This window comes from Schistocerca gregaria, chromosome 2, assembly GCF_023897955.1.
Source record: "Schistocerca gregaria isolate iqSchGreg1 chromosome 2, iqSchGreg1.2, whole genome shotgun sequence".
Taxonomy (NCBI): domain Eukaryota; kingdom Metazoa; phylum Arthropoda; class Insecta; order Orthoptera; family Acrididae; genus Schistocerca; species Schistocerca gregaria.
Genome location: NC_064921.1, coordinates 691203003 through 691226374, shown reverse-complemented (window position 1 = coordinate 691226374; position 23372 = coordinate 691203003). Strand labels below are relative to the sequence as shown.

Genomic DNA, 23372 nt, shown 5'->3' with positions numbered 1-23372 from the left:
CAGCACGAACGAAAATAACTTTACAGAAAAAAGACTGATACAGGGTCTAAGAATTCGAATTCCTGGTGAAACATAAATAGACAGTATCTTGGAAGTATGAAGTTCGCTTCGAAGTCTTTTATTTCTTATGTTCCCTGTGCTCCTGTAACAAACTGTTCGTAAATGAAATTTGTTCAGTTTCCATATCAAACTCGTTTTCTGAAATGAATTACAATTATGACATTATGTTAGTCGTATTGCGTGGTTCCCGCTGAGTAAGATATCTGAGATGTGGAAATAAGCGAAGAATGCACACTTCGAAAGAAACGGTTTTAATATTACGTATCTACGCTGAGCCCAGCTACACAGCAGGAAAATAGACCCAGCCCCGATGTTTTCACACATGCATGACTGTTGCTGTTCGCCTTCAACAACAAGTCATTTACAGTAGCAAACAATATTCACGTTGTACAAGTCTGCTAAATCTATCGTCAGTCACATAACATTACACTAGTTTCCGGAAAGTTAATAATACACAGTCGGGTCACATTAATGCGATCACCGCCCCCGAAGTCAACGACCAATAACCAATCACAGACGACCGGTGGCAGCAGTAGCAACGCAGAGTATACAGGGTGGTCCTAAACTATATGTCAAAAAGTAAAGGCAGGTAGAGGGAACCTAACTAAGCAGGTTTCGTTTAGGAATATGTGTGCGGCAACGACACATTACAGCGTTAGCTGGTACAGCAGTATGAATCACAGGAAACTGAAAAGGCACGTAAAGACAAATGAAATCAGAAATTTATTAATAGTTTACCAGAGGTGCTCGAAAAAGCGGCCACCAACAGAGATACACGATTCATAGCCACGGCGCATGGATCGGCGACATTAGAAAAGACGTCAGGCATGTCGATCACATGCCCAGTAGCAACAAACGCGCAGGCAACTACGTCTTCTTCAGATGTGGCGGGACTATCGCACACCAGGCTTCTTGGTGCAGGCTCAATCCGGAGAACGCAGTGGTCTGCGAACTGGACTGCCGCGTCCTATCCTGTCCATAGACAGCGTTCATGTTATTCCTGACGTTTCGACTGAAGTGAGATGCATGGGGCTCAATCTTGCTAGAACCACGATCGTCTGCGGACAGCTACAGGAACACGGCCCAGAAGTCCAGGCAAGACCTCCTATAGAAAGAACGTATTTTGTACGAGTGGCCGGTTAAACAACTAGGTAGAATATACAGTCCTATTAATTTGTTGTGCAGAATGCCTGCCCAAACATTAACAGAAAACCTTCCTTGGTAGGCGTGTGCTATTGTGCCTTGTGGGTTACCGTGATCCCACAAGTGAAAATTATGGATGTTCAACATACCCGACCGCGTAAAGGTAGCTCTATCAGTAAATAAAACATCTGCAGGGAAGGTTTAATTGGCTGCAGTCTGCTGTAGGTACCAAAGAGCAAAGTTGAGACGTGGAAGATAATCGTCAGGGGTCATTGTTTGCACCCTCTGTAAATGATACGGATGCGTTCCGTCTTCACGTAATCCTCAGAGCACTTTGATAGCTGACGTCTAACGCACGTGTACAGCTCTGGAGCTTGTAGCTATCCTCTACTGTGTTTCGTATTTTTTCTTCCACTGAAGGAGTTCTGCGATATCTTCCAGTGCCAGTTCCACGCCAGGAAGCATAAAACCATCCACTCGTGCGTAACTCCCGATGAAGACGCTGGAATGTTCGGCGATTCAGCTGATTACTATACGGGAATCACTCCCTGTACATCCTTTGAGCAGTTAATCCATTACCTTGTGCAGTCCCATACATGAAATGTGTGTCCGCCAGCTCCACATTGGCGGAACGATGCAAGCTACTCATGATCCGTGCGGGAAATGATGAATTCAGCTAGCGAAGACCTTTTATACGCTCAGTCATCAGCGCTCTCTACCGGCTCAAGGCGGCATTACCACACACACATTCCTATACGACATGTGCTTATTTCGGTCCACTCTGCCTGCCGTTAAATTTTTGACATATACACTACTGGCCATTAAAATTGGTACACCAAGAAGAATTGCAGATTATAAATGGGTATTCATTGGAAAAATATATTATACTAGAACTGACATGTGATTACATTTTCACACAATTTGGGTGCATAGATTCTGAGAAATCAGTACCCAGAACAACCAACTCTGGCCGTAATAACGGCCTTGATACGCCTGGGCATTGTGTCGGACAGAGCTTGGATGGCGTGTATAGGTACAGGTGCCCATGCAGCTTCAACGCTATACCACAGTTCATAAAGAGTAGTGACTGGCGTATTCTGACGAGCCAGTTGCTCGGCCACCATTGACCAGACGTTTTCAGTTGGTGAGAGATATGGAGAATGTGCTGGCCAGGACAGCAGTCGAACATTTTCTGTATCCAGAATGGCCTGTACGCGATCTGTAACACGCGGTCCTGCATTATCCCGCTGAAATGTAGGGTTTCGTAGGGATAGAATGACGGGTGGAGGCAAGGGTCGTAACACATTTGAAATGTAATGTCCATTGCTCAAAGTGCCGTCAATACGAACTAGAGGTGACCGAGATGTGTAACCAATGGCACCCCATACCATCACGCCAGGTGATACGCCAGTATGACGATGGCGAATACACGCTTCCAATGTGCGTTCACCGCGATGTCGCCAAACACGGATGCGACCATCATAATGCTGTAAATAGAACCTGGATTCATGCGAAAAAATGACGTTTTGCCATTCGTCACCCAGGTTCGTCGTTGAGTACACCATCGCAGGCGCTCCTGTCTGTGATGCAGCGTCAGGGGTAACCGCAGCCATGGTCTCCGATCTGATAGTCCATGTTGCTGCAAACGTTGTCGAACTGTTCGTGCAGATGGTTGTTGTCTTGCAAACGTCCCCATCTGTTGACTCAGGGAGCGAGACGTGGCTGCACGATCCGTTACAACCATGCGGGTAAGATGCCTGTCATCTCGACTGTGATACGAGGCTCTTGGGATCCAGCACGGCGTTCCGTATTCCATATTCTGCTAACAGTCATTGGATCTCGACCAACGCGAGCAGCAATGTCGCGATACGATAAACCGCAATCGCAATATGCTACGATCCGATCTTTATCAAAGTCAGAAACGTGATGGTACGTAGTTCTCCTCCTTACACGACGCATCACAAAACGTTTCACCAGGCAACGCCAGTATGCACATTGTAGGTGTCGCCACCGGCGCCAACCTTGTGTGAATGCTCTGAAAAGCTAATCATTTGCATATGACAGCATCTTCTCCCTGTCAGTTAAATTTCGCGTCTGTAGCACGTCATCGTCGTGGTGTAGCAATTTTGATGGCTAGAAGTGTAGCTTAGGACCATCCAGTGTAAAGCGTGTCGAGCGTACGTGGATAACAGTGGAGTCGTTGTCGTAATGCGGAAAGGGAGCGATTTATCTGCCGCCCAGAAGGGCATAATCATTGGATTTCGGCCATTGGGTGAAAGCACAACCGAAACGCCCAAGTCTGTAGCCCGTTCGAGTGCCGCCGTGGTTAAAGCACATTGCGCATGGCAAAATGGCTCTATCCAAACCGGCGCCGAGGAAACTACGGTGCACCACGGCTGCGGAACATGTACGGACGAATGGATATGGAAATGTTGAACAACTGACCGCTCAGATGAACCAAGCGGCCGCCAAGAACATCCCCTCAACGACCATTCGGCGAACGTTGCTGAGAAAGGACTCTTCGTACATGCTGACTGCTGTCATTGCCGGCGGATTTGCACGCCAGTACCACAACTGGACATTCTCTGACTGGCAACAAGTGGCCTCTTCAGATGACTGCCGTTTTATCCTTCATCGGACTGATGGCCGTTGCCGTGTACGGCCTTCCAACTATCGTCGGAAGGGTCCGCAACGGAGGGAGGGAACGTCATGATTTGGGGAATGTTTTCGTATGCATCTGTCCTTGAAGAAGATGTCCACTCATACATGCAGTCTGCGTTTTCCTCGGCACCATGACATCTACCAGCAGAACAATGCAACACCTCAAACAGCCTATCAGTGTACGCGCATGGATCGAAGAGCACTAGGATGAGTTTACCGTACTCTCATGGCTGCCAACCTCTCTGGATTTAAACTTAAAAGAGACTCCGTGGAACCAACTCGATGTGGCTATTCACTTCATGGATCCTTAACCTGGAAACGTAGCGCAGCTGGACAAGGTTCAAATGGTTCAAATGGCTCTGAGCACTGTGGGACTTAACTTATGAGGTCATCAGTCCCCTAGAACTTAGAACTACTTAAATCTAACTAACCTAAGGGCATCACACACATCCATGCCCGAGGCAGGATTAGAACATCCTGTAGTGGTCGCGTGGTTCCAGACTGTAGCGCCTAGAACCGCTCAGCCGCCCAGGCCGGCACATCTCCACATTCCTGTCCGGACCTTCCAGAACCTCACTGACTCCCTTCCTGCACACCTGCGCTGCAAAAGGTGGTTATTCAGGCTTTTGACAGCTGGTCACATTATTGTGACTTGACTGTGTGTGATATTTTATCCCACTGGCACAAGACACCTTGCAGTGGAACATGATTTTGTGAGTGAGGCACCATACCTTTTTCCTGCTGGCAACGAAGCCCATTCTTTATCGTAGTATGAGTTCTCTGACCTGAAATATATTTGACGAACTTCAATGTGATGGTCAGAAAGCCGATAAAACTATTCAAAAGTGCAGCGTGAAATGTCCGGATTTAATCGGACAAACTGTGAAACCTTCCCGTCTAATATTGGATGAACGTTTGCTTGCTGACTGAACGCTGCGTCTCTTAAAATCTTTTAACTGCTGCTCTGTCAAGACTACCTGCTGATTATTACGACGAAACATAAAATGTGTTGTCGCCGTGACCCTCAGTCGTTACCTGAAATTATTAAGACTGATTCTTACCTTTAATTATTTATACTGGATCGCCATCTGACTGCTACAGCAAACTGTGGAATGAATATACTTACTTCTCTTTAACATAATTATAAGCTGCTGGTGGAGTTTCATAATACTTTGTGACTGGAATTCTTTAAGTTGAATTTAGATTTGATAAAAGCTGAAGCTCAGTTTAGACTTTTCTTTTAAGATAACAATAAATTCCGTAAAGCATTTACGTGAATGATTTTGGGATAGAAAATTCTTAATGCATTTAATCTGGTAGAAGTTAACTATATTCTGAGAACGATCTTGACAAACAATTACAAGGGGTATAGTTCTTTACAAAAATTCTTAAAAAGTAGCGTTGCGCTACATACCTAATTTTCCATCAAAATTACATAACTATATTCTGAGAACGATCTTGACAAACAATTACAAGGGGCATAGTTCTTTACAAAAATTCTTAAAAACTAGCATTGCGCTACATATAGCGAGTGGCTGGCGAGCACACCGCTTCTTTCAAAGTGTTAATTCATACATCGCTTACAGCGACCTCCTCTCATGTCTCGCTAGCTACGACTGCCTCGTCTCACATCTTACTCGCAACTGCTCGCTTCCAACGCTCAATGCTACAAAAGTGCGGTCTCGCCGCCAACAATGGTTTTTGGTGCAGACAATCCCTGCTACCATTACAGATGTATTACTGCGCGCTGTTTCCCGCTCTTTCTCAAAATGTATCTATGCGCGGTTTCCCGCTCTTTACGCCTATTACATAATTACAACTGAATTATTTGGAAGACAGTAAATTAAGTTAATTTATGAATCTCCTCAGACGATCGCCTGTTCGCTACACATAGTGGGGCCTGTAAGTCATGGTTTGACTTCACGAAACCCTCTAAGGTCGAATTTTCGACGCTTGACAAAAAAGGAAGCAAAATACAAAAAAAGGCAAAAAAGGGCCTTGCGAATTCTGACCGGTTCATCCAGTGCACACGTGAGCATCTCAGAAGTGGTGAACAGGTTCTGAAAGAACGAGAAACAAGTCTTGTCACTGGAAAGTTCAAGACAGGGCGACCGCCTTGTAACTCCTTGGCCGCTAAACACACGTAAAGGAAAGGCGAAAACGATTACAATGCGCAGGGAAGGGCGACAAGAGGACTTTCTGCCATGTTCTGTCTCTGATTAAAAAACTTCTACTAAAAACATGAAGTTTAATTATAATAGCATAATTTATTTTATTTATGTCCTGATTATAGTATTTAGACGCTGTTTGCACTAAAAAAATTTGAGAGTTTTACTTTGACAGCAACTGTCCGTAATATTTCTTCAGTTTCGACATTTGCATTCAGTTTTCAACATTTATATTATACTATTTAAACGCTGCTTGAACTAAAAATTTGACAGTTGCACTGTGACACCAACTGTCTGTAACACGTCTGAGGCAATTACTTATTTAGATATGTCATTGAATAAGCTTTTAAATCACAAGACGTGCATTCCATGTAGTGCGTACGACGTTTGGAGGCATATCTTTCTACAAGACGTAGGGACAGCATCTCATCATTTTTTTTTTTTTTTTAAATTTGTCGCCTTGTAGAATGAAGTCCCATAGTCAACGACGATCCATACTTCTTGGTGTCAAGTAGGGATGTGTATTCACTTTATTTATTTGTTAAACTTTTGGGGTTAACTTATCAGAGCCTTCGTCCGTAAGACGCCTCTAGCTAGTGTATCAGTTCATATTTTCATTGTGCTAAAGATGGTGGTACTTCACAACGGTGCCAAGGGAGGGGCATTTCCACCCTAATGTTCGTACACGATACACCGAGCCTCTCAATTTATCTGCTTTCTTATGTAATTTCGTCGACCGCTGCCTGGTCACTTCATTTATCCTGTTCGTATGGAGTTCGTTATGTAGATCAGCTAGTCTGGTGTAACGCCAGCACCAAGTATCCATTGAAGATTCATATTTTGTACCACTTGGCAGCTGATCTGTGTTTGGCTATTCATACCCCAAACAGAGCTGCCGTGAAGCATTTTTGAAAGGACTGTGTATGTATACAGTTCTAATTTGTTCGCAGTGCTTAGATCCTAGCTTTAAAAAAGTGGGAAAGTTTTTTAGTCATTCCAGTGGCTTTGTTTCTAAGATCTTCTCTATATTTATGGAGGAAGAATTGTTTGTCCAGGGTAACTCCTAAGTCCGTGCCGTAGCACTCGTACTCCATGGAATGTCTTGTCTATTCAGTCTCAGTGTAATAAGCATCTGCGGGCGTTTTTTATTGAAGTAAATGACAGTCGTCTTAGTTGGGTTTAACTGTAGTTTGTTAATCTTGCACCATGTCGCAGTGGCGTTGAGTTGTTCTTGCAGTTGTCTGATATTGGCCTAGATGTGTCTTCCGCTGATCAAGTAGGTCGCGTCATCAGCAATCTCTGCTATTTGAAGTCCAGCGAAGGGGCAGCCAACAGCGATAACTTTTTAATATATGCAGATTGAGCAATCTGTGGTAGGTAACATCTATCTTGACTATTTATTTTACGTGTTTCTCTTGAATTAAATTATCCAAACGTTATTAATTTCCTCTCTAACTGCCACTTCGTGCTCTTACTTAGGTGCTCAAGTGACACGATAGAAGTAATAAACAAGGATGAAAAGGTTCATATGAAAGAGCTTCCTTAAAACGTAGCTCTATCCTTAAAATGTAACCCCTTATGACTGAGCTACTGACAGAGGTGGATTATGTACTTCGTGGAACGTGTGAGTAGAAAAACTGACCGATAACTTCCAAGTAACCGTCGAAACACGAGAATGACATTTTCAGCCCTCTTGTGGTTCGTTCGGAAGCGTATTTTATTTGGGGGCCTCGAATAAAATTCGGAGAACAACGTTAAGTAAGCGAATATCTCCATTTTCATATAACCTTCGCGATTGGACTCGCTACTTTTCCGCTGAGTAGTTGTACTGAAACTATTGGAATCAAAGGGATATCACTTAAACTACTTGCATGTCCCTAACCAGTTATCTAACCGGAAAAAGGGGAGCCACAGTGCAACGTGAATCCGAGCCACGTTCCGTTTCTGACAAATCTCCACATCATCGAGAAGTGAGTGCTAGGATGAAAGGTAGAATACAAAAAAGTGACCCAGCCGGAATTCGATCCTACAACTTTTCGGTTTCTAGCGAAATGCTCTACTTCTTTTACCTTTTTTAAATCTGTAAAAGTACTCCACTGAGTCTAGAATGAAATTTTCACTCTACAGCGGAGTGTGCGCTGATATGAAACTTCCTGGCAGATTAAAACTGTGTGCCGGACCGAGACTCTAACTCGGGACATTTGCCTTACGCGGGCAAGTGCTCTATTGACTGAGCTACCCAAGCACGACTCACGCCCCGTCCTCACAGTCTCCGCAATTTCCTTTCTTCCATGAGTGCTAGTTGCGCAAGGTTCACAGGAGAGCTTCTGTGAAGTTTGGAAGGCAGGAGACGAGGTACTGGCGGAATTAAAAGCTGTGAGGACGGGGCGCGAGTCGTGCTTGGGTAGCTCAGTCGCTAGAGCACTTGCCCGCGAAAGGCAAAGGTCCCGAGTTAGAGTCTCGGTCCGGCACACAGTTTTAATCTGCCAGGAAGTTTCATATCCCACTGAGTGTTCTAAATGTATAGTTGATTTACACTGAAACAATGAAAATAAACGTGGATATGAAAGAATTAATTAGGAGAAGTATAACAGAAGTACCTGAGTATTTGTGCAGAACAGGAAATACATTGTGGTAACAGCAGTCAGTAACAGGCACAGTCAGCTTCAGGCTGGCGGAGACAAAGTGGGCAAGGGACGCATCCCGAGGCCCGGCCATGACGTCCCTCCCGCCCCCCCCCCCTCTCCCCTGTTACTGACCCCTCCCTCACATCTCACATTCCGCTTTTTTTCCCAAAAACAATACCAATAGCGCGAAAGGAAAGAGTAAATATCAAAAACAGAGACAAGAAAACAAAAGCGCAATGAGGGCAGCAGCTGCTGCCAGAACTATTCAGTGTCTGTTGGCAAAGGGTTCCCGAAATCGTGGTAGATGCAAGCAGGTCCAGTAAGCCGGAAAGATAAACTGGTGAAACGCCAAATGGTCGACATCACCATCATAACAACGACAACAGGTACAAAGTGAGTAACGAACCACGTGACCGTGTTAGTCTTTGCCGGCCCCTTCCGCCGGAGGTTCGAGTCCTCCCTCGGGCATGGGTGTGTGTGTCGTTCTTAGCACAAGTTAGTTTAAGTAGTGTGTAAGTCTAGGGACCGATGAGCTAAGCAGTTCGTGCCCTTAGAAATTCACACACATTTCAACATTTTAGTCTTTGCAATCGGAACAAAAGTAGCCGACCGCAAAAGTATGTCAGTGGATTATGCAGATTCAACAGACGAGTGAAGAAAGACAGCTGCTTCCCGAGCCAAGACCAGTTCGCTAGTTGACCGTGACAAGTAAACCGGAGCTGCAGAGTGTCTAGGGACGCACACCTACTCATCTGCGTCACTACTCTAGATACTGTATAGACGCTCGTTTGTGGAAATCGCAGATTGACAACTCTGTACCAGGAAGAGGCCGCTGCCATTAATAGAACCGGAAGGTCCACACACTTCTCCAGGAGAATCGCGGTGAAAATAGTTCAAAGGGATTGGAGCAAGGAATTCCTTCGCAGCGGACCAACAAAAAATTTGTTCGTAGCACCGGCCTTTGCAATATGCCAGTCACCAACTAGTTCACAGTTAGGTGGAACTCTCCAACGTGTCGCAGTTTAAAACTCAGGCGACCACCTTCAAGAGAGCCCGCGCGGCTAGCCGCTCGATCTAACGAGCTGCTTCCAGAGCGTGAAGGCGTGCCGGTCCTCGGCATGAAACCGCCCGGCGGATTAGTGTCGAGGTCCGATGTGCCGGCCAGCCTATGGATGGTTTTTAAGGTGGTTTTCCATCTGCCTCGACGAATGCTGGCTGGCTCCCCTTATTCCACCTCAATTACACTACGTCGGCGGTTGCTGCGCAAACACTGCCGCCACTTACGCGTACACCATAATTACTCTATCGCGCAAACATTTGGAGTTACACTCGTCTGCTATCAGACGTTACCGTGGGCGGTGGGGGGGGGGGGGGGGGTCCACTGGGGGGTCGGTGGAGTGCTGTGGCCTGTTGTGGGATGCCGGCCGGAGTGGCCGAGCGGTTCTAGGCGCTACAGTCTGGAACCGCGTTACCACTACCGTCGCAGGTTCGAATCCTGCCTCGGCCATGGATGTGTGTCATGTCCCTAGGTTAGTTAGGTTTAAGTAGTTCTAAGTTCTAGGGAACTGATGACCTCAGCAGTTAAGTCCCGTGGTACTCAGAGCCATTTGAACCATTTGTTGTGGGGTTGTGAACCACTGAGGGCTACGGAGAGACGTAGCCTCTCCGCCGTTTCTAGGTCCCCGGTTTAATTCACAATACAATACACACCGTCAAGAGCGGATCAAGACTCGCTAGGCGTGCTAAGGGGAACAGCCAAGACGTAAAAGTATATCACTCCTGAGTGATCGTCTATATGGTGCATTGAACCTATGAGACGGACGCCTTTCTTTAAATACCAGAAAGGCTCAGTCCGCCGAGAGAACGAGGCTTCGTCACACTCTCATGTCATAATCTGAAGACATGACGCTTCCTTAAAAGGTGTCCGGACAAGTGCTTTAGTTCTTTGGATACCATGAAGGGAAGCGGGAAATGTTCAGCGATGTACTACGCTTTGCACAACACGTACCTATCCAAAATTTGTTCCTTCTGAAGAAGGGCGCGATAGCGTCGTTCAGGTTCCAATATTGCCCCCTGGATCGGGTCAGTAACCGTTTTCCAGTCTGAGTCGCCATATGGAGTGGCCAACGATCAGTATCAACCTTCAGTGATGTATGTCGATCTGCAGCTGTGACCCATATAATTACTGTTCCATCGAAACGCCGTAAATTAGTAAGTTTACTTCTGCCCTCGTTAATTCGTGCTCACGAGGCGAAGCAATAATCATCGTTGATCGCCTTCAGCAGAGGTATCTCAGCACGTTGACGGAGTAAAAGCAACACATCATCAGCGTACGCGCGAACACTGAGGGTCCTTTCAGAAAGTGTCAGTCCCTGAAGCTGGGCGCAACCTTCCGAAGCAATGGCTCTAGGGATAAGACATACAAAGACATCGAGAGCGGGATCCCCTGCGGTAGTTCCTAACGGATGGTGACCGGGGGCGTCTACTGCTCATTGACAATTACCAAGGCTGCAATGCCCGCGAACAAGTTCGATAACACCCTACGAGCCTCGACAGTAAGCCTGATCATCTCCAAACTCCGGAGCAGGAAATCATGATCGAAAGTCTTATCGATATCCATAAAGGCAAAAGCACAATGGACAGAAGCAACGGCAGCAACCGAAACCACTGAACTTCACTACAATTCTCATGAACGCCATCGTGAACATGTCATACGATGAGAAGGTTGCCACAGTCCCTCGCGCACTGATTTCAGTTCTTATTTCGACGTCGTTGCTACGGAGGTAACAACCGCGCCACCCAGCATTGTAAACACTTTTCGAAAACATTTCAAACACACCGTCGCTCAAAATCGACATTAAAAGGTCTCAGGGTGTAGCATGAAGGGCATCAATGAGACCATCCCTTCCCTGGGCGTTCATTTCGCGGTCTAAAGTGACAGTTCGCAATGTGATGAGCAACCTGGAGACGTTCTCGACAACCTTTACCACTGCCGAACCCTTGGGCGTTTGAATCCGTCTCTAAGGACATCGTGGGGCTGCATCCCCATTGAACGTTAAAACCCCCTTTTAGAGTGCAGTGCGACCACAATATTTGCTCTTCTGTACGGATTAGAACCACTAGGCACCATTAAAAGTCTTTCGACGAAATGTTACTTGTGCTTTTTTACCCCTCCTGCTTTCTGATCTCTTGTAGCACGAATGTATGCAATTGCAACATTAACAAGTGTTTGAACAAAACGGTAAATTGTCCCTCTCAGACCCTATAGTTCGGCAACACCCTTGCTGCCACCCACGCATCTTTATTGATCGCGTTAAAAATATTCTTTCACAGATTTCGATACAAAATCATCCTGGCGGCTGCTCTAACGCCTGCAATTTAGGCAACCTCTTCGATACCCCTTTGGTGTGGTTTGCATATCCTCAGGCGCAAGAGCAGCCCCCAGTCTGATTTGGTATCAAATTTTCTCATAGGTGTATTTGTAACGTGCTCAACAAAGATGACACTGGATTCGATTTCGGGAGGACAACGGTTCAAACCCGCGTCTGGCCATTCTGATTTGGGTTTCTCATGATTTCCGTAAATCGCTTCAGGAAAATGCCGAGGGACTCCTTTGAAAGAACACGGCTGACTTCCTTCCCCATCCTTCCCAAATCCATTGGGACCCATGGCCTCGCTGTTTGATTCCCCGTCCACCTAATCAACCAACCAACCATCAATGAAGTTGCGTGGCACCGAGGTTGTTGCCGAACTGAGGGATCTGAGAGTGATTTTATTTACGTGCTCTTTAATGTTGCTCTCCCCCATGATGCATGATCACGCCACACGAGGGCAGAAAACAGGAGGGTCGATAACGCGTAAGTAATCTTTTCTGCTTCAGATCACTTTCAGATTTCGTCGAATGGTTTTGAACGGTCCCCAGTCGTTCCAACCTGTACGCGAGAGCAAAAACTGCGGTCGCACTGCGCTCCAAGGGGGTACAATCACGTTTAGTGGGGATGCAGCCCCACAATGTCGTAAGAGGAAGTTTGAAGCGTCCAAGGGTGTCAGCAGTGTCAAAAGTTGCGAAGAACGTTTTCGTGTTGCTCATCGCGCTGCGAACTGTCAGTTTGGACGTCGAAACGTGTAATAAGCCGTGGTTTCATTGACGCCCTATTTGCCACTCCCTGAGACCTTCTTCTGTCAATTCTGAGGAGCAGTGTGTCTGAAGTGTTTTCGTCGGCCACCCAAGAAAACCGCATGATTTCAGTGCTGAGTGTCGCGATTCTGACCTCCATAGCAGAGAGGGTAAAAAAGGGGTGGAATGTGGGTATGAGGGGCTTTGACGGCCTTCTCAACATGTAACACGTGTACTGTGACGCTGGTCAAAATTGTTGTGAAATTTGGTACAAATGTGACATCATTAATCCACCTTAAAGCTTACACGAACTTCCGAGCTGTGGCCTATTTTCGCATGTGCCGACACTGCTGTTTCAAGTATCGTCGAGCACGAGGATGGCGTCGCAAGGTGCCATGATCTTGCACCATTTCAGAGGAAGATTGTAAAGGTTCTAGGCGCCTTTGACCCAAATTTCAAACTTACGCATCGCAGTGGAGACAATTATGTGGTTTCGAAAAAGTGATACTTTTAATTTTGGTGCCCAACTTAGCACTCATTGCAGGAACACGGTTTCAGCACAAACTGACGCAGTGAAGTTAGGCGCAGCTCTGATTCTACTCGGTTAACTTTTGATGTGGCTAGTGCATATGTCTTAGCCATCATTCCATCATTCAAAAGACTACTCCACTAGTCGCTCGCCACAGTCCAGCGTGGAGCCCAGTGACGAATCCTAGAGCGAGTGGCTAGTACGAGCGCCAAATGAATCTTTACAATTCGTTGTTTTGCGAGCTGCTGCACGCTCCTGGTGTACACGTTATTTACGCCGGTTGCGAGGCATAACAGCCACTGCAGTCGGCAGCGCAGGCGGATCTTGTACCACTTCCATAACAATCTGTGACTTCCCACTCCCAGAGGCCTGCCTCACAGAAGAGTCACTCTGCAAGGCATGGCTACTGTCTGAGAGGAGGTAATCAGTGTGGATCTCAGAGGCGGCGGGAGACAACCCTTGGATTACAGTTTCTGCAACGGTAGTGCCAGTAGGCGACAAATCAGGATCCCAGTCGTTGAGAGCAGACAGAGGAACACGACGGCACTGCTGTATTACTGATTGTATTTGTGGTGGTGGCTGCGAAGGAGACGATTTCGATACAAACTAGCAGCGGGAATACTAGAGACTCCCTACCCGATGTCCAGAGCGCCAGAGCAGTATGGTACTACGCTAATTATAGGAGTAACAGACAAACACGGCGCAGGGGAAGATGGGGCAGGAGAAGGAGCAACTAAATCATCACCATCCTGATTACGGCGCCGCTTATTATGATGGTTCAAATGGCTCTGAGCACTATGGGACTTAACAGCTGTAGTCATCAGTCCCCAAGAACTTAGAACTACTTAAACCTAACTAACCTAAGGACATCACACACATCCATGCCCGAGGCAGGATTCGAACCTGCGACCGTAGCAGTCGCACGGTTCCGGACTGCGCGCCTAGAACCGCGAGACCACCGGCTTATTATGAATCGCGTGCGCCAGCATCCAAGCAGTAGCAGGAACGGGGTCAGGCTTTGATTACAACGGTGGAAAAGCACTCGCAGAGATAGTGGAAACTTTTGGATGATCACCAGAAACGAGGGTAAATGTAGCTCCAAGTTCATTACCAGGGCAGACGAGGTCAATAACCCTTAATTTACCGTGCTGTTCCGAGTAAGACTAAAACAAAAACTCATCGCGGTTATTTGATTCGGAGATGGCCACTTTCGGTCTACAGAAAACACGTCCCCACATGACCTCTGTACGTAATATGAATAGAATATCCACAAACCTGAAAATGAGACGGAATGTTGTTTCCGATTTGCATTTCTATCGAACTTATGACGCTAGAACACTCGAGTCTGTGTTGACTTCACCAGCGTTCGTGGCAAATTCCTCTCGCGTCACTACATTGCACCGAACTTCCTTATGGTAAATTCTCTAGCTCCGGAAGAAGACTGAATATTAGAACATTGATATATTCAATGTCTACATCTGCAAGGAGCAGCATAGTGTTCAAACCACCTCTACGCCGGATGGAAGCCTGATTACGATGCTTTAATTCGTATTAGTCTACTTGAAGGAGGTCCACGAATTTAATCAAGAACACATAAATCTCAGTGTGAACAGAGGCGATATGCACTTGGTCTGAGGTAACATGAAAAGTACCATCTAATCAGTCGTGGATTTCTAAAGATCCGGTCTGCACTTTACGCAACGGCTTATAAAATGAAAAACTCACAGTATCGTTACGTGGAGTACTCTCGGACGCCATGACAAACAACAGGAGCGGACTACACCGCAGCCAGACTCATATATAACGAAGCAAACACTACTGAAGTTATAAACTCCCGAACACTTGCGACGCTACGGCAGAACACATGAGTAAACTGCCCATGAGCTACGCGATGTCTCCACAAAGTGGATGTAGATGGATTATCACTTTCATATAACTTTCGCGATTGCGCTTGCATCTTTTTCGCTATATAGTTGTGAAGCAATCGGAATCAACTGGATGTCACTTAGGCCACTTGCACGTTCCTAACCAGTTATCCAACTGGGAAAAGAGGAGCTACAGTGTAACGTGGCATCGGAGCCACGTTTCGTTTCTGGCGAATATCCACATCACTGTGAAGTGAATGCTAAGCAGAATGTAAAAAAGAGGACCCAATCGGGAGTCGATACTACAGTTTCCAGCCAAACGCTCTAGCACTTCCCCCTTTTTTTACGAAAGAGGGAGGGGAGGTAGGGGGCAAAGTGGGCAGGGATCGCAACCCGAGGCCTGGCCACGAACTTCCCGTGCTCTCCCTCAGAACTGAGAAGGATGGAGGCGATTGGATGCAAGGAGGTCAAAATGAATCAGGAGAAATGAGAAAAGATATTTTTGTGCCACCACCAGTGAGTTGCATAATTTCGTGCTATTGCATGGCTCATAAACCCGAGGGAAAGGTAATTTTAACCCCATCCCCTTCGGCTGCCAAACAGGAAGAAAAACAAAACTGGTCATTTCCATGGCATCACTCGCTGCGAGATTAACGATGGATGTCCTCTCGTAGCAATATGGCCGCCTTTGGTAGTTCAGTCCTAACAAAACGGGTTCGTGGTTCAACCTTTCTTGTCATGGGTAATTCAGCTGCAAGGTGGGTTATGGAACGTGGTCCATAGAAAACCTCAGAAATATTGCTGGTAGTTGGGGCTCCGTACGACCGCATAGTGTCGTTCATTCAAGCAGTGCCAAAAATCGAAGACTTCTTACCGCAACCGTATCTCGGCAAATACATCCCATCCGGGAAGAGGAGAGGTTGTGCACTTATATGGTTGAAAGTCACGCGTGTGACGAAAGCCAATGTCTGGCGCACCAATTGCCAAACATCCTTCGCTGAACCCCAGACAAGGCGATGGTCATCGGTCACTCCATAGGTGACACACAATGGAGAGTTCGCGGGGTGTATTTGATGCAGGCGATCTTGGCGCACCTACTTCTCATTAACCGTTATGCACCAAGCGGACTGAACGACTGTATCAAGTATGACGACACTCATCGCCAGCTACACGACACGGCACTCAATTTGTGGGGGGGGGGGGGGGGGGGGGGGGGGAGAGGCCTTTCAATCACGTCCAGTGTCATATTCAACTACATATAGGTATATATCGCCTTCGCTGATGTCAAGCGTGTGGGCCATAGTGCGATGCGAATTAGTTCAAGGAAGAATTGATGAATGTAGGAGAAAGGCGTTGGGATGTGCGATAACAGCACCTAAGAGAGAGAGAGATTGGCGCTAATCCTTCCAGCAGCAGGCTTGTAAGGGATGGCGGACAACGTCGCCTCATCTTCATGGGTTAGCTTACAAATAGGGCCTTCGTTCTGTCCTGAACATGAAAAAGGCCTAAGTCTCCTCTGTCCCTTGGGAGGATGGGAGAATCGCACTGGATTTTAAACAGCATGCCGATGCTAACAATGGATCCCGAAGACGCCAGCATACGGCGGGCCAGAGCAGGCTGGATCGGATGCGTCTGCGCAACGTGGAGAATACGCGACGCCAAATAGACGTTGGTATATCGCGCACGTTGCAGGATGTCTAGAGTAAGATGGCGATTACTTAGCCCTGCTCCAATCTGGTTTAAAAGACGCCTGCAGTTAAGGGCTATCTAGTATCGCAGGTCAGTTGTGAAATCAATGCCCAAGCAACATATCGTGTCACTCAGTCGCAGGGGTACATCCGGTTAAGGCGAGTCAAGAACACCATGTGTAGCATTCGGCCTCATATGAATGTGATGATGCAGAGCGATAACCTCAAGTTGCCTCAGGTATCGGATAGCTAGCACTTAAATAAGCGGAAAATCTCGTGATCCTAGAAGGGTATGAAGGGAACCTATGAAAACGTAACAACTGTAACAAGTCGGCTAGACCGTCCAATATCAGGCAGGGAGCCATGTGTGCCTGGACGTACTACGTGACAGGATAATGGACTACGGTTGAGGTGTGAACTTGGACTTGAGGCTGGCCGGAGTGGCCGAGCGGTTCTAGGCGCTACAGTCTGGAACCGCGCTGCTGCTGCGGTCGCAGGTTCGAATCCTGCCTCGGGCATGGATGTGTGTGATGTCCTTAGGTTAGTTAGGTTTAAGTAGTTCTAAGTTCTAGGGGACTGATGACCTCAGAAGTTAAGTCCCATAGTGCTCAGAGCCATTTGAACCATTTGGACTTGAGAATGGCTTGGTGTTGCGATTCGGCTGGCGTTAAATTCTGTATACTAAGATGTTTTAACAAATATTTACGGTTCGAACTGCTTGTTGAGCTGGCAATTGTCTTATTAGCAATAAATCCTTCAACTGTTACTAACAACGTACTTTTCCTAGAGGAAGCAGTTCATAACACACAGAAAACTTCAATCAGAATGACCGGGAAAATGAACACCGTTCCTCCTGTATGCCTCTCAGTCGCAACACGGAGCAGCAAACTAATCATGCAGATGTGCCTCGTCCTTTCCAAAGGAAAGTTAAGGTTTAACTTTTCGTCGAAATCGAGACAGCCGGCCGTTTTGGCGGAGCGGTTCTAGGCGCTTCAGTCGGGAACCGCGCTGCTGCTGCGATCGCAGGTTCGAATCCTGCCTCTGGCATGGCTGTGAGTGATGTCCTTAGGTTAGTTAGGTTTAAGTAGTTCTAAGTCTAGGGGGACTGATGACCTCAGATGTTAACTCCCATAGTGATTAGAGCCATTTGAACCATTTGAAATCGAGGCAAATAACAGGGATTGTTCAAGGAAGGAGAAAGAAATTGGTAGTGTGTTTTTCGAATGAATCATCCTGATATCCGTCTTAGATGATTTAGAAAAACAAGGGACAACGCAGATCTGGGTAACCAGACGGGACCCTTACCTCCATTCCTTCAGTATAAGAGTCCCATTCGCACCATCTCTTCAGGCATACTGCGACATATCCGGTTACTAAGTTGTTTTGATGCATTGTCATCTCTGCTGTTGATGTGTTATCGGTACACATGTGACAGCATCCTCTACCTAATATGTTCCAAAATGCTGTACGTATAAACGGTTTTTTCCCGGAGCTCATACCTCGTGTTCTACTGGTGGTGGAAAGGTGTTTTGGATAGCCCTTGAGCTAGGGGCCATTTGCGTACTAGTCAGAAGGATAGTCTAACTGTAACTTATATTACAGGGTGAAATTTCGAGTATTTTTCACTTCCTCCGGCTTAGGAAAACTGAGCAAACAGGCTGGTTCTTTTTGTATTAGGTGTGGTCTACGGTGTGCCTTAAGGGGTTTATGGAGCCACCAGGTAGTTCATGGGCAGTTCCTGACAAAACCCGAAAAACACAGTTTCGGGTACAAAAACCGAGCCGCGTATCCTGATATGGCTATGCACAGAAAATGACTTAAATTTTTGGGGTATATTAGTAAGCTCCCGATTTCAAACAATCTTAAAAACATTTATTGGTACCTTTGTCCGTTTGCAAGATACAGAGATACAGAGTTACCCCCCCTTCTACAAGTAGAACACGCACGTAAAATTGGGTGTCAGGCAAAAATATACATTGAAGCGCCAAAGAAATTGGTATAGGCATGCGTATTCAAATACAGATATATGTAAACAGGCAGAATACGGCGATGCGGTCGGCAACGCCTATGTAACACAAGTGTCTGGCGCAGTTGTTAAATCGGTTACTGCTGCTACAATGACAGGTTATCAAGATTTAAGCGATAATATTCTTCTCGGGTATGCAGCCGGATCATAACGCCTTCATGACACAATATTTCCGCTGTCCAACTGGCCGCCATCTTCAGGTGAGAGTGCTGGTGCACGATCTCGTCGGAACTGAGTTAACTGACTTCCCAGCACTGCACTGCACTGCACTGCAAATCTCTGGTTACATCTACCAGGAGGGAGACAGGCTAAGCAGCGAAGCTGCTGTTCCTTTGTGGACCTCAAGAACTATTGTGTGGCCTCACGGTTAGGATTGGCTTATGGGAGCGGCCGCGTGGGGGCGGACGCCGCGTCAAATGCGTCATAGAGGCTGCGGGAGAAACTACTCCCGCAGCAGATCAGGCCAACGCGTGGTCGGCCTGCGGTGGACTTGGTGTCCCAGTCCGCGTATAAGATGACTGCCAGAGTGTTCTGCAGAGACATAGAACACCCTGGCGGACTGCCTGAAGCGATCCCGCAGCAACGGGACGCCAGCTTCCTCATGAAGGAGCCTCGTGGAGTAACGAGGCGGCTTGTGGAGAGCGAGTCGCAGCGCCCGATTCTGGACACGCTGGAGCATCGCAACGTGCGATGGAGCGGCATTGCCCCACACAACGGCGGCGTACTCGAGTACCGGCCGGATGAGGGCCAAGTACACGGTCAGGCCGAGCCGAGGGGGGAGGGTGGATGAGGGGTTCAGCAGCGGGTAGAGCGCCCGGAGACGCCCAATCGCCCGCCCCCTGATGTCGCGGATGTGCGGCAGCCAGGTGAGATGCCTGTCCAGCGTCACACCGAGGTATGCGCCGGTCGGTGACCACGGGATGGGGCCTCCCGAGATCGAGACAGGCGGCAGGTCAGGAGGCAGCCGTCTCCGAGTGAAGACGACCGCCTGGCTCTTGGCGGCGTTAAATTTGAGTCGCCACTTGGTGGACCACGCCCCCAGGACGTCGCACGCTAGTTGGAGTCGGCGGCACATCGCGACCACGTTCATGCTGCGGGTGAACAGCGCAGTGTCGTCGGCATAAAGAGCCAACTCCACGCGCGCCACCCGCGGTGCGTCAGCGGTGTACAGCAGGGGGCCGAGAACCGACCCCTGCGGTACCCCCGCACGAATTGGCCGGTCAGTGGAGATGCCGTCGGCGGCCCGGACGTGGAAGGTGCGGCCCGCGAGGTAGGACCGCAGCAGAAGGGCGTGTGACGTCGGGACCCCATGTACAAGGAGCTTGTACACGAGGCCCTCATGCCACACGCAGTCGAACGCCTTGGAGACGTCGAGGAGTACCGCCTCAAGGTACTTCCTCGACTCCAGCGCCCGCATCGCCTGACTTCCCAGCGCAAGCGGCGGCCCCTATATAGGCCGCAGAAGACCCATAACACGTGCGCGAGAAGGTGCCGTAACTGCCCTCTAGCGCAGTAAACATACCGCGCCGCCAGTGGTGGAAACAGGCGAAATCGAGATACATGGCGCTGAAGACGGCGTCCTTAAAACCAACCTGTTTCTGGAGGTACGTTGACGATACGTTTATGGTGTGGCCTCATGGGAGGGTAGCTCTTGACCGCCTCCTAATTTTAATTCCCTGCATCCTAGGATCAAGTTTACCATGGAGGTGGAAAGTGATGGAAAGCTTTCGTTTCTGGATGTTCTGGTGTACAGAAAGGATGATGGGACACTGGGACACAGTGTTTATCGAAAGCCTACGCACACGGACCGTTACTTGCATGCTTCTGGCTGTCATCCATCATTCCAGCGTACGGGGGTCCTGCCGACGTTGGCGAGAAGGGCTTATGCCATTTCAGATGGAGAAAGCTTGACACAAGAATTGGACCATCTTAAGGTTGTGTTCAAGCAGAATGGCTATACAGATAAACAGATCCGTCGTGCTTTCCAGTTTGGACGTTCACCTGAACCACCAGAAGATACCTCCAAATCGGCGGCTTTTCTGCCTGTTTCTGGGAGCATTTCCTCGAAGATAGGAAGAATTCTGAAAAGATATCATATCAAAAGTATTTTTCGTCCGCCAGCCAAGATTAGAGCGCTTCTTGGCTCTGTTACGGATGACTTGGATTTGAGGAAGCCCGGTGTGTACAAGATGCCTTGCCGCTGTGGGAAGGCTTATATTGGTCAGACAATCCGGACCATTCAGGATCGATGTGTTGAGCATCAGCGGCACACACGGCTGCTTCAACCTGGGAAATCTGCAGTGGCGGAGCACTGTTCACCGAGGGACGCAGAATGCTACATGACGAGACACAAATCGTTGCCCCTGCATCTCGCTATTGGGACTGTGTTTTAATAGAATCCATAGAGATTCGTTTATCTGACAATCTTATTAATAGAGACAAGGGTTATCTTTTAAGTAAGACTTGCGACTCGGTGTTATCTTACATTAAAAAACAACGGTCTGTGTTTAGATCGTCGGACTGAAATTTTTTAATTTTTTTTTTAATGTTTAACAGCGATATCTCGATTTCGCCTGTTTCCACCACTGGCGACGCTGTATGTTTACTGCGCTAGAGGGCAGTTACGGCAACTTCTCGCGCACGTGTTATGGGTATTCTGCGACCTATATAGGGGCCGCCGCTTGCGCTGGGAAGTCAGTTCCGGCGAGATCGTGCACCAGCACTCTCACCTGAAGATGGCGGCCAGCTGGACCGCGGAAATATTGTGTAATGAAGACGCTATGATCCGGCTGCATACTCGAGAAGAATATTATCAATTATTACGCCGGGAAAGTCTTCGTAGTTACAAGATTTAAGCTAGTTTGAACGTGGTGTAACAGTCGGCATACGAGCGATGGGTCACAGTATATCCGAGACAACGATGAGGTGGGGATATTCCCGTACGACCATTTCACGAGAGTACCTTGAATATCAGGAATCCTATTAAACATCAAATCTCCGTCATCGCCGAGGCCGAAGAAAGATCCTGCAAGAACGGGACCAACGAGGACTGAAGAGAATCGATCAACGTGACAGAAGTGCAACCCTTCCGCAAATTGCTGCAGATTTCAGTGCTGGGCCATCAACAAGTGTCAGCGTGCGAACCATTCAATGAAACCTCATCGATTGGGCTTTCGGAGACGAAGGCCCACTCGTATACCCCTGATGACTGCACGACATAAAGCTTTACGCCTCGCCAGGGCCCGTCAAGACCGACACTGTACTGTTGATGAATAGAAACATGTAGTGCGTGGTCGGACGAGTCTCATTTGAAATTGTATCGAGCGGATGGACGTGTAAGGGTATGAAGACAGCCTCATGAATCGATGGATTCTGCATGTCAACAAGCGACTGTTTAAGCTGGTGGAGGCTCTGTAATGATGTAGTGCAGTTGGAGTGATATGGGACCAGTGATACGTCTAGATACGACTGTGACAGGTGACACTTACGTAAGCATCCTGTCTGATCACCTGTATCCATTCACTTCCGTTGTGCATTCCGGCGGACTTGGGTAATTCCAGCAGGGCAATACGACGCCACACACGTCCAGAACTGCTACAGAGTGACTCCAGGCTCTTCGAGGCTTAACCGTTTCCGCTGGCCACCAAACTCTAAAATGATTCAAATGGCTCTGAGCACTATGGGACTGTGGTCATCAGTCCCCTAGAACTCAGAACTTCTTAAACCCACCTAACCTAAGGACATCACAGACATCCATGCCAGAGGCAGGATTCGAACCTGCGACCGTAGCGGTCACGCGGTTCCAGACTGTAGCGGCTAGAACCGCGCGGCCACACCGGCCGACACCAAACTCTCCAGGCATGAACATTATTGAGCATATTTGGGTGCCTTGCAACGTACTGTTCAGAAGAGACCTCTACCCCCGCGTACTCTTGCGGACTGATGGACAGCGCTGCAGGATTCATGGTGTCGATTCCATTCAGCACTGCTTCAGACATTAGTCGTGTTGCGGCACTTATGCGTGCTCGCGGGGGCCCTACACGATATTGGGCGAGTGTACCAGTTTCTTTGGCTCTTCACTATAACAGGATTACGAGAGAGCAGGAGGGAGACAGTGACAATGAGAAGAGACAGTAGTAGCAGGACAGAACTATGATGTCTGTGGCTGTGAGCCAGGAGACCGTGATAAACTGGAGAGTTAGACAAATGGAAACCAGTAGGGCAGAGTGAGCTGGAGAGAATCGTCAGTTGGGAGCGGATGGACATGTGAGACAAGAGCTATGGACTAGTGGGTGTGAGCGAGTTACAGTTAGGGCAGCTTGTGGGGGTGATAGGTGAGGCGCATGTTAAAAAGAGGGTGAATGTGCCCGCATGACAATATTTTTGCAAAAAATTTAAAAGGTTGTGAAGAAGGTAGATTGAGGCAACTGGTACTTCACTTTTCAGTCAGACTCTTTTATTAAACAGGAGCCTTTTTGTGCTCCGATG

The 23372-nt window shown here is 47.8% G+C and overlaps 1 protein-coding gene across 1 annotated transcript in view; it reads right to left on the bottom strand.

Moving 5' to 3' along the window:
• Positions 1-23372, bottom strand: part of LOC126334775 (ATP-binding cassette sub-family C member 4-like) — a 286690-nt gene that overhangs the window by 174840 nt on the left and 88478 nt on the right. The gene's annotated exons all lie outside the window — the stretch shown is intronic.